Source organism: Sinohyriopsis cumingii, chromosome 15 (genome assembly GCF_028554795.1).
Source record: "Sinohyriopsis cumingii isolate HCF-2022 chromosome 15, ASM2855479v2, whole genome shotgun sequence".
NCBI classification, from domain to species: domain Eukaryota; kingdom Metazoa; phylum Mollusca; class Bivalvia; order Unionida; family Unionidae; genus Sinohyriopsis; species Sinohyriopsis cumingii.
Genome location: NC_142975.1, coordinates 111299000 through 111311003, shown reverse-complemented (window position 1 = coordinate 111311003; position 12004 = coordinate 111299000). Strand labels below are relative to the sequence as shown.

Genomic DNA, 12004 nt, shown 5'->3' with positions numbered 1-12004 from the left:
TGATTGTTCTACTTAAGTCGAACAAAAGATACTTAAATATACCTTCTTTCACTTTTGAGATAGCTGTAGCTGTGAGCGCTATCCAAGGACAGTCAGTGAAACTTCTCAGGACTGAAATCTCTCGAAATTCTGGTCTGAAATTTTCACCCCTACAATGATGACAAGTGTTTTTAGCCGCGAAATGATAAGATTATGAATTTATATACCATGTGTGTGTGTGTGTGTGTGTGTGTGTGTGTGTGTGTGTGTGTGTGAGAGAGAGAGAGAGAGAGAGAGAGAGAGATACAATTGGTGATATAACGAATACTTACAATAATCGAAGATCGGTCGAACGGAGAACACTAGCAAAAAACAAAACAAAAAGAAACAACAACAACAGCAACAGCACTCAACATGAACAGCAACAATACAAAAACCCGGCTACAAGAGAAGAACTATTTTGGATCAAACGTTCAGTTATTATTTTCCATAAAATTGATGATACATGATTTATGTTCAGTTCTTAGAAAAATTTACTTTGGGCATATTGACTTTTAAGGGTGTCAATACATTCCAACCCATGACATTCATGTGCTCATTCATTACGAGTATCAGCCAGTATGAGACCGTACAATATTTTTAGGTGACGTACAAAATATAATTAATTTTAAATGAAAAAGATAACACATTTCTACAACAGATTAAATATGATGATTGGTCGGTTAAAATTTCGAGCTTTAAATTTCAGCCCATTCAAAACACTACATACCATTCTGAAACGCAGCGAGCTTCATCACAAGCAATCAGACATAACTGATCTCGATATGCTTTTTATTACTGTAATTATTCTATATTAGTTCATTCTCCCTGCTACTATAAAGAACAAAATTGTAATCTATGATAAAACACATACAAGAAAAATCCACTAAATGCTTACTTGTTCATAAAGTAATTTTATAAAATTCCTGCATTATATATTTTTTTTGGTCCTTTTTTGCTGTACTTAGTGTTTGATTTAGGGTTACTGTACAAAAAAATATTAAAAAGTCAAGTCAAAATAAATTATAAAAGTTATGACAAGTGTTTAATTGGATGTTACAAAAGTTCCGCTGTAAAGATTATATCGGTTCATTTATAAAAAAAAAAAGGCACCTACATTTAATATAGTTTTGAAACGTCAAGGAAGTGACAGCTGAATACCCATTAGGACTATATCAGAATCATCAGATGCATATATCAAATATTCTGAAGAAAATAGTTTTAATTTAGTGTGATCATTCTGCGGTAGTACATAACATCTTTATTTCATTACTTTATGAACAAGTAAGCATTTAGTGGATTTTTCTTGTATGTGTTTTATCATGGATAACCATTTTGTTCTTTACAGTCACTGGGATTATGAACTCATACAGAATAATTACAGTAATAAAAGGCTTCAATGTAGGTTGTTCCTTCATAGATGTTAGATGGAGTTAGCTTGACCTAATTGACATATAAAGACATTAATGCTCTGAAACAAATATAATATGGCTTACTTGTAATTAGATTGTGCCCCAGGATAAAGTGTTTTCTGTGGTTATTGTTGTGGAATTTGACCATGTCTTGCTTCCAAAAGGACATCATTGATGGGCCATCATTTTCTCTGACAGCATCTCTTCTTACTTTATCTTCCATCCCTTTGATGAGAATTGTCTTTGTATACTCGAATTTTCGGTCGACAGCATTTTAACTTACAGAGTCTTTCTTGCACTTCCCTTTCTTAGATTTCCTTCTTGATACCTTTTTGCAATTATAACAGACGTATATATGTATGTATGCATGTATGTTTGTATTCATAAATACCACTGTAAATGTTATTAATAAAGTTCATCATACTAATCATGTTATAAGTAATGTTAAGTATTAACATGTATGTATGTTTGTATGTATTCATAAATACCATTGCAAATGTTATTAATAATGTTCATCATAATAATCATGTTCTTCTTATAAGTAATGTAAAGTATTAATATGTAGATACGTATGTATGTCATAAAATCCATTTATACCATTGTAAATGTTATTAAATATGATTGAAGATACTACCACTAGTAATAATAATAAATTATTATTATTATTATTGTGTAGCATATTTTCACATCTGAATACAGTTTGTGGTCTTTTTACAATTTCTGTATCATTCACTCTATCTCACATTTCTGACATGACGTCTCTCTCTGTCTCTCTCCTAAATTTCTGCCGTAACGACACAGCTCCCACCCAAGCATTAGTAAGTTCCCAGTGATCTATGCCTCGCAAGACGGTTTTCACGCGCTACTCTTGCCTTGTGGTGATGCTGCTTTACACGCATGCGTGGGTAATTCAAATCTGAGGTCAACAGCCGATGAATACACAGGTGTTTCTGTTCTGACAGGGATTCAAACTAAAAATAGTGTGTGTTCTAAAGGATTTAACGCTGAGGATCATTAGAAGAGGGATTATACTTACAGTCTGGATACAAAGGTTAGTCTAAATAAATTTATTAATTAACAGCGCGCGGTCCGATCACAAGTAGTGCATAATAACGTTGTTAAGGACTAGTTAACCGATCGAAAATGGCAGGTCGTCGTGGAGAGCAGACGTACTTTTTGTGCGCTCTAAAGCAAACTCTTTCAAAGAAGAGGGGAAATAATTTGGATTTATTTTAAAAATGTCTGACAGTGATGGCAGCGTTGTTTCTGATGCTGAAAGTGAAAGGGCTGAAAGTGGAACAGAAAGTGAGGGAGAACAAAATGGATCATTTGATAAGGAAGAAGAGGAAGGATCTTCCAAACCATCTAGACTCAGCAGAATAACCAGTGATGATGAAGATGAAAATGATAAAGAGGGAGGAGAGGAAGGTGAAGAGGATGAGGAAGAAGAAGAAGATGATGATGAGTATGATGAAGAGGAGGATGAAGATGATGAGGAAAGAGGAAGCAGAAAAAGAAAGAAGCCGCGATATGGAAGATTTATTTTGGATGAAGCTGAGGTAGATGAAGATGATGATGAAGATGATGTGGAGTGGGAGGATGGTGCTGAGGATATAATTGAAGGAAAATCCACATATGAAGGTCCAACAGCCAGAGAACTTGATGACAACAGAAGACTGGCAAGAATACTTAATAGTCAGACTGAGGATGAAATTGAGATGTACTACCGAGAGAAATATGGTGATAGCTCCACAGCTGACAGATCTGGAGAAGGAGAAGGGATGTCAGATGAAATTACACAGCAAGGTTTACTACCTGGTGTGAAGGATCCCATTCTTTGGTTGGTAAGGTGTCGGATTGGTGAGGAGAGGTCCACAACCATTCAGTTGATGAGGAAATTCATTACATATCAGTTCACAGAAGAGCCACTACAAATCAAAGCAGTCATTTCCAAAGAGAGTTTGAAGGGATATATTTATATTGAGGCATACAAACAAACTCATGTTAAACAGGCCATTGAAGGCGTTGGGAGCTTCAAAATGGGTCTCTGGTCACAACAGATGGTTCCCATCAAAGAAATGACGGATGTCCTAAAAGTGGTCAAAGAATCCACAGTCCTCAAGGCTAAAGCCTGGGTCAGATTAAAGAGGGGCTTATACAAGGATGACTTGGCTCAGGTGGATTATGTAGAGCCAGCTCAGAATATGGTTCACTTGAAATTGATTCCAAGGATAGACTATACCAGGACTCGTGGTCTGCTGAGAAACATGCAGAATGAAGCAGAGAAGAGGAAAAAAAAGAGACGACCAGTTCAAAAGCTGTTTGATGTGGATGAAATTAAGCGAATAGGTGGCGAAGTTAAAACAAATGGAGATTTCTTAATATTTGAAGGAAACAAATATAGCCGAAAAGGATTCCTCTTCAAGAATTTTGTGATGTCAGCCCTTATTGCAGAAGGAGTCAAACCAACACTGGCTGAACTGGAACGTTTCGAAGATCAGCCTGAAGGAGTTGGCATGGAGTTGGTTCCGGAGAAGTCTGCAGGGGAAATAACCCAAAATTTTGTGCCAGGAGATGTGGTTGAGGTCTGTGATTGAGAATTGATACATCTTCAGGGAAGGGTCATCAGTATTGATGGCAACAAGATCACCATGATGCCCAAACATGAAGACCTTACTGACCCTCTTGAGTTTCCAGCCCACGAGTTGAAGAAGCACTTTAAAATGGGTGACCATGTAAAAGTATTAGCAGGACGGTATGAAGGGGACAGTGGTCTTATTGTTCGAGTGGAGGAAAATATGGTGGTGCTCTTCTCAGATCTCACAATGCATGAGCTGAAAGTTCTTCCTAAAGATTTACAGCTATGTACAGACATGGCCACAGGAGTAGATTCCTTGGGACAGTTCCAGTTTGGAGACTTGGTACATTTGGACCCACAGACAGTTGGTGTTGTTGTACGTTTAGAAAAGGAGAATTTCCAAGTGCTGAGCATGCATAACAAGGTAGTGAATGTGAAGCCATAGTCTATCACAAGAAAGAAGGACACAAGAAATGCTGTTGCACTGGACTCCGAAAACAACAACATCCAAGTCAGAGATGTGGTCAAAGTCATAGATGGACCTCACTCAGGCAGATCAGGAGAGATCAAACACTTGTACGGAAGTTTTGCTTTCCTCATGTCCAGAATGATGACTGACAATGGTGGTTACTTTGTATGCCGCACGAGACATCATGTTCTTGCAGGTGGATCTAAGACCTCAAATGCTGCTCCAATGAGCAGCAGTTTACCATTCATGTCTCCAAGACTAGCAATCCCTTCCCATCCCAGCAGTGGAGGAAGAACCCCAGGACGGGGAAGGGGAGGTGGAGGCACCCGAAGGGATAGGGGCCTTATTGGGCAAACTGTCAGTATCATACAGGGACCATTCAAAGGTTACATTGGCATTGTCAAAGATGCCACAGAAACCACAGCAAGAGTGGAACTTCATTCCAGTTGTAAAACTATTTCTGTCGACCTGAGTCGTCTGGCAAATCGCACAGGACAAAAAGTGGGCAGTTTGACTGTCACTCCTGGACGAACTCCTGTCCAAGGATCACATACACCATCATATGCTGGGGGAAGAACACCAATGTATGGTTCACAGACACCACTCCATGATGGAAGCAGGACACCACATTATGGCAGTCAGACCCCAAGCTATGAACCAGGGAGTCGTACCCCAGCAGGAGGAAGTAGTGCTTGGGATCCTTCCAATACTGACACCCCTTCCAGATCTAATGATTTTGACTTCCCATTTAATGAGTCCCCATCACCATCTGACATCCACAGCCCCATGGGGCCATTCACCCCACAGACTCCAGGGAGCTCATACTCTCCATATGGACAGTCACCTGCAGGATATCAAGCAAATAGTCCTGGAATGGGTAGCTCTTCTCCTAGTCCACTAGGATACCAACCTTCCACCTCCCCTAGTGGTTATGGTTCAGTCCCATGACCCCAGGGGCACCATTCACTCCCCAGACTCCAGGAGCTGCCATGGACCACTCACTATCAGTTTGGCACACAATGGATATAGAGGTGAAAATAAAAGAGACTCATGATGATCACAACCTGATATTTCAGACAGGAATTATCAAGAGTGTCACTGGAGGTATGTGCTCTGCGTATATCCCTAATGAAGATAAGGTGGTGAATATAGCCTGTGAACACCTGGAACCAGTGCAGCCAGAGAAAGGAGATCGAGCTAAGGTTATTTTAGGTGAGGAACGAGAATCTACAGGAATTTTGCTCAGTATCGATGCAGGAGAGGGTGTAATCAAGACTGAGTCGGCGGAGATTAAAATGCTTCCCATGCGATTCTTGTGTAAAATGGTCCATTGATGAACTGCATCTGTGAATAATATGTACAGTACGATTGGAATAACTTGTTCAGATACAAAAGGATGAACGAGGAGGAAGGTTCTCTGTTGTCACTCAAGGATGCCATTGTGATCTTTCTGTTGCATGATTTATCAAAGCAAGATTGAAGAACAGCTTTTTATGCTCCTACTGCTATTAACAGGGTCGTCTAGATTCATTTCTGTCTGACCCTCCAGCCAACCGTCTATCCAAAGAAGCTTACCAAGAAGATTGTGCAAAAAATATGAACAAATAAAATATGATAGGCATATATGTATTCATATACCTTGGCATCCGTCCGTCTACGACAGACGATGGCATAGCTCCAAAGTACGCTTTTGCTTATCCTTCTTTTTAGCTCTCTTTTCAGCTTGCTTTATTCTTCTCTTTTCCTCTGCGTTTTGAACTCCCTGCCTGACAGCTAGACGCCAGCTGGAACGGTTGTTTGCACAGCTCTCCCAGTCGTTGACATTGATGTTTGCTGTCTTGATATCCTTCTTGCAAACATCTTTGTAGCGCAGGTGTGGTCGTCCAGTTGGTCGTGCACCTTCTGCTAACTCCCCATATAACAGGTCCTTGGGAATGCGACCTGGGTCCATTCTCTTGACATGGCCGAGCCAGCGAAGGCGCCTCTCGCTGAGTATGGAGAACATGCTGTTCATGTTGGCGCGTTCTAGAACCTCTGTGTTGGGTACTTTGTCCTGCCACTGGATGTGCAGAATGCGCCGCAGACATCTCAGGTGGAAGCTGTTGAGTTTCCTCTCGTGTCTTGCATAGGTGGTCCATGTTTCGCTGCTGTAGAGAAGTGAGCTGAGCACGCACGCTTGGTAGACACGCAGTTTGGTCTTCTCTGTGAGGTTGGGGTTGTTCCAGACCCTCTGGTTAAGTCTGGCCATCACTGCTGCTGCCTTGGCAATCCTGCCGCCCACCTCAGAATCAATGGAGAGTGAGCTGGAGATGTTAGACCCGAGGTATGTGAAGTTCTCGACAACTTCCAAATTGTACCCATCGATGGAGACAGAGGGAGGGGAGTCTGTGTCCTGTGCCATGACATTTGTTTTCTTCAAACTGATGGTCAGTCCAAATTCCTTACATGCATGGGAGAGGCAGCATACCAGCTGCTGGAGTCCATCTTCCGTGTGTGATGTCAAGGCTGCATCGTCGGCAAAGAGCAATTCACGAATGAGTACCTCTGTGACTTTAGTCTTAGCACGGAGACGGGCGATGTTGAACAGCTTGCCGTCAGCCCTGGTATGGATGTACACTCCCTCGCTGCAGTCCTTGAATGCGTACTGGAGAAGCATGGAGAAGAAGATGGCAAAGAGCGTCGGTGCAAGGACACAGCCTTGTTTGACTCCGCTAACGACTGGGAATGCTTCAGATGTTGCGCCATTGAAGCACACTGTGCTGTGCATGTTCTCGTGGAACGACATAATGACAGCAAGCAGACGTGGGGGGCAGCCGATCTTCTGCAGGAGTCTGAAGAGTCCACTCCGACTAACCATGTCAAACGCCTTCGTCAGGTCTATGAAGGCAATGTAGAGGGGCATCCGCTGCTCGCGACACTTCTCCTGCAGCTGACGTAGTGAGAAGATCATGTCTACAGTTGACCTGCCGGCTCGAAATCCACACTGGGATTCTGGGTAGACGCGGGAGGCTAGGATCTGCAAGCGTGCCAAGGCAACACGGGCGAAGGCCTTTCCGACGATGCTGAGGAGGGAGATGCCCCGATAGTTGTTGCAGTCGCTACGGTCTCCTTTGCTTTTGTACAAAGTGACGATGTTGGCATCACGCATGTCCTGTGGGATGTATCCCTGTTCCCAGCAAAGGCAGAGGAGTGTGTGTAGGGGCTGGAGCAGTGCTGGTTTTCCGCTCTTGAGGACTTCAGGCGGAATGCCGTCGCTTCCAGGAGCCTTCCCACAGGCAAGGCAATCGATGGCTTTTCCGAGCTCTTCCAGGGTGGGCTGTGTGTCTAGCTCCTCCATGACAGGCAGGTCTGGAATGGCGTCCAGGGCAGTTCCAGAGACATTGTTTTGGGTTGCATATAGCTCAAGATAGTGCTCAACCCATCGCTGCAGTTGTTTCCCCTGGTCTGTGATGACTTCGCCCGTCTTGGACTTGAGGGGGGCGGTCTTGTAGCTGGGGGGGCCTGTCGCTTTTTTGATACCCTCATACATTCCTCTTGTATCCCCGGTGTCAGCAGCTGTCTGTATACTGTTGCAAAGGTTCAGCCAGTAGGTGTTGGCACAGCGGCGGGCGGTCTTCTGGGCGTTATTCCTTGCAATCCTGAGGGCTTGTAGTGTTCTGGGGCTAGGTGCAGCCTTGTATGCCAGAAGGGCTTTCCTCTTTGCCTCAGTCACGGGCTCCATCTCCTCCCAGTTTGCCTCATACCAGTCGACATTCTTTCGCTCCCTCTTCCCGTAAGCTGTGATGGCTGATTTGTACACAGAGTCACGGATATGGGACCACTTGGAATCAATGGTGTCATCAGGTGTCACTTTGGTGAGGGCTTCCTTCAGTTTGCTGATGAACTGCTGTGTTTTCTCTGGGTTGCTTGCACAGCAGATGTTGATACGTGGGTGACCCTTCTTCTTGGCGTGGTGCAGCTTCTTGGGTAATATTCGCACCTTGCTGGCCACGAGGGAATGGTCCGTGTCACAATCGGCACTGTGGTAGCTGCGGGTAAGGAGGACACTGGCCAGTTCTGCACGCCTGGTGATGACGAGGTCTAGCTGGTGCCAGTGGCGTGAACGTGGGTGTCTCCACGACACCTGGTGGATCTCCTTGCATTTGAAGAAAGTGTTTGTCACACATAGGCTGTGGGAGCAGCACATCTCCAGCAGTCGCTGACCATTCTCGTTGATCTTGCCCCTTCCGTAAAAACCGAGACAGGTGGACCAGGCCTCATGGTCAGCTCCCACTCTAGCATTGAAGTCTCCTAGTAAGTAAAGGCTTTCATTGTTGGGGATACTGGATATTGCCTGATCCAGAGCCTCATAAAACTTGTCTTTCTCCTCGTAGGTGGAGTAGAGGGTTGGGGCGTACACACTGAAGATGTTGACCGGGCCTAAGGATGTTGACAGCCGGAGGGCAAGGATTCTCTCAGTACCTGATGATGGAGGTTCAATGAAGGCGATTAGCGTGTTCTTGACGGCAAAGCCTACACCATGCTGCCTAGGTTCATCCAAGGGCTTCCCCTGCCAAAAGAATGTGTAATTGGCTTCCCTGATGGTGCCGCTGTCAGCCAGTCGGGTCTCCTGGAGGCAGGCAATGTCGATGTTCAGTCGGGAGAGTTCTCTGTCAATGACGGCAGTCTTCCGTGCATCGTCGATCTGCTGTAGGTCAGTGGTCAATCCAGGGCACATGGTCCTGATGTTCCAGGTTGCAAAACGAAGAGTTGGAGTCTTTTTATTTCTTCTTTTAGTCTTTCCTGGTGCAGAGTTTTGTGGCCCACTTGTCGAGATGGTTCTCTGAGCTCCACGCACCCAGTGAAGCAGGCAGGCCATGGCGGGCAGCACCTTACTGACTGGGGGCTGCCCAGCTTGAGGCGGGCGGTAGCTGTCCAGTGAGACCTGATGATCTCTCCCACCGTCAGAAGTAACCCCTGGCGCCAAGCTCTACGCCAATCGAGCTTTGACTTAGAACCGGTAAACTGCTACTTCTCGTGTTGTGCCGACGCCGTACGACGACGCTGGAGTGTCCTCTCCAGTGGAGCTATGAAGCCTGGGCAGGGTGGTATGGAGAATCAGCTGTTGCCCATGCAGCAGATCCCCCCTCTCCACGCAGCTGGTGTGCCCAAGGGAACGACGAATGCCGATACAGCTTGGCACCAACGGCGTCGCAGGAGTTGCCGGAATGACGTTGAAGTCAATGTCATACCGCCTTAGGGACTCCATCTCCGGATTTTCTGTCGGGGTTTACTCCCTTAGCCTTTCCCATGAGTGGGTATAGCCACAAGGCAGCAGAGGTTTGGAATCGGAGTTTTCCTTCTCCTAGATGAGCTACCATCCAAGGTTTACGAGTCCCATCTACCCGAAGCAACTGGTTTTAAGGCGCCAGTGGGCCGCCTTCACCCCTTCTCCTGTTAGTAGAAAACATGGTCTGCCGGGCTTCAAGTCTAAGCCACTCGCGAAGGCAGGAGCTGGATTTTAGTTGACAGAGGCAGTAGGAGACGCAGGCCGTATGGGGCATTTTGGAGGATTGGGGCGCTTGTCTCCCAGTCCCACCCCGGGCAATGTCAACCTTAGACCACTGTATGTATTCATATGTAGATGACCTAATTATCTTTTTAGGTTTTTGCTTAAGTATTTCTGTGTTTTCTAGTACACATTTTTGTAAACATTTTGGACATGTTACCATGATTAAACAAAAACCACATAAGGTAGACAAATTATATTTGGGAAGCTTCATTCATATTTATATGACCTGATTATTATTTTTCAGGACCTTCCAACAATTCTTCAAATTTTTACACCTGTTCAGTTTTGGGACTCAGACTTTTTTTTAGAAACCAAAACCTTGTTAGTACAAGTGGTCACTAAATCACTTTAAGAGGCAAATAAAATGTGGTATGTATATTCATATTCATATGTAAATAGCCTCGTTAGATTTTCATGTCTTTATAGCATTCATCAACTTGTCTAAATGTTCAAACATTTTTGGACAGTTTTCATTAGTCATTAGGGAAATACATGTTTTACAAACACATGTCTAATTTTGGCATACAATTTTGTTTTACTAGCCAGTTTGGTTTCATTAGTTTGATGCTGTTTTTGTTTTTTCCAATCTGTTTTGACTTTCACTTTGAACAGAACAAGTATGTCTAAATGAAGAAAGCACAACTGTTGAAAATGTTCTGGCTTGTTTGTAGATTTTGCAACTCAGTTTGTCAACAAGTCTTGGATAAAAACATAACCTTTATGTTGATTCAAAACCAGTGGCTGCCAGATTCCAAGTTAACCTCATTCGAGCTACGCTTTAGACTTCTCAGCAAAGGACAAGTTTACTGCTGAAGATTGTTGTTACTGCTAATCCTGTTCTACTGTTTGTAAAGGAATTGGCAATTTGTCTTGCAATGAAAGCATCATATATATGATTTTCTTTTGACAGTTTTCAAGTTCAGCATATTATAGATGATTTTGGTTTGTTCAGAACTTAGTATTGAAAAATTGACAAATTTAATGTAGCTTTTAGCATTAGTCGAATTGTTGGGATGTTTAGTAGATTTACTTTTTACTTTTTTTTTTTTTGGTGTCAGATATGCCTTTTTCCATGGGAAATGTTTTGAGTGGTTAACAGTTTTTTTTTAATGTTGATTCATAGCTGTTTTAAGGTTATACCTGTGATTTGTTACACTAAGTACATCAGGTTTGAATTCTTCCCTCAGGTCAGTCTTTGTTAGCTGTGGTGTGTCATTGGTAAAGGAAATTGACTCAGATTAGATAGCCTACAGAAGCAGTTTAAGATGTGATATCATTGAAAGAGTTGTCTTTTGCTTTTAGCTGTCTGAATTTATAATTAGTATCGCATGTTAATAAACAGGACTCATTTGAAATACAATTCTATTGAGTTGTGTATTGATATATACAAAGGTGCAAGATTGGTCATTCCTTTTAATCTACTATGAGAGGAATTTTGAGGGTACACAGTTTAGTTTCCGTACACATTTGCTAGTAATAAGCTGTATTTCTATTCTTTCTGATAAATTTTGTTCACAGAAAGTGATTTATAAGTTCACTGAAGATAGATGTGGAGTTTAACAGTTCAGGGTTTTGAAAATATGTCATAACAATAAAGGATGATATACAGAAAAAAAAATAAAATAAAGCAAACTTGGATATAGTTTTGGCACTTTATTCACTAAACTAGCCTGATATTAATGCCGTTAGATCGTTACTGAGTCGACTGCTTGGGAATTTCATAGGTCATTGTATCGTAAGCTACATTTTTCATATTTCATTTATTCTCCATATCATTTTACTCACCTTTATTCTATTTCACATTTTCTATCTCTTTATTTTTTGTTTTTTTCTCTCTTCTATCTACGTTTCTATCAATTTTTTTCCTTGTATCTTTTTGTATTTTCCTCGTTTCATAGGGGAGAACAATTAGTAGCAACACTACATAACAATTAGCTTGATACATTAACATTGGATTTTCTATTGTGACGCAATAC

General features: G+C 42.6%; 1 pseudogene; it reads left to right on the top strand.

Annotated features, from left to right (window-relative positions):
* Nucleotides 1-2634: 2634 nt before the first annotated feature.
* LOC149782486 (transcription elongation factor SPT5 pseudogene) lies at nt 2635-6066 on the top strand (annotated as a pseudogene).
* The last annotated feature ends 5938 nt before the right edge of the window (nt 6067-12004 follow it).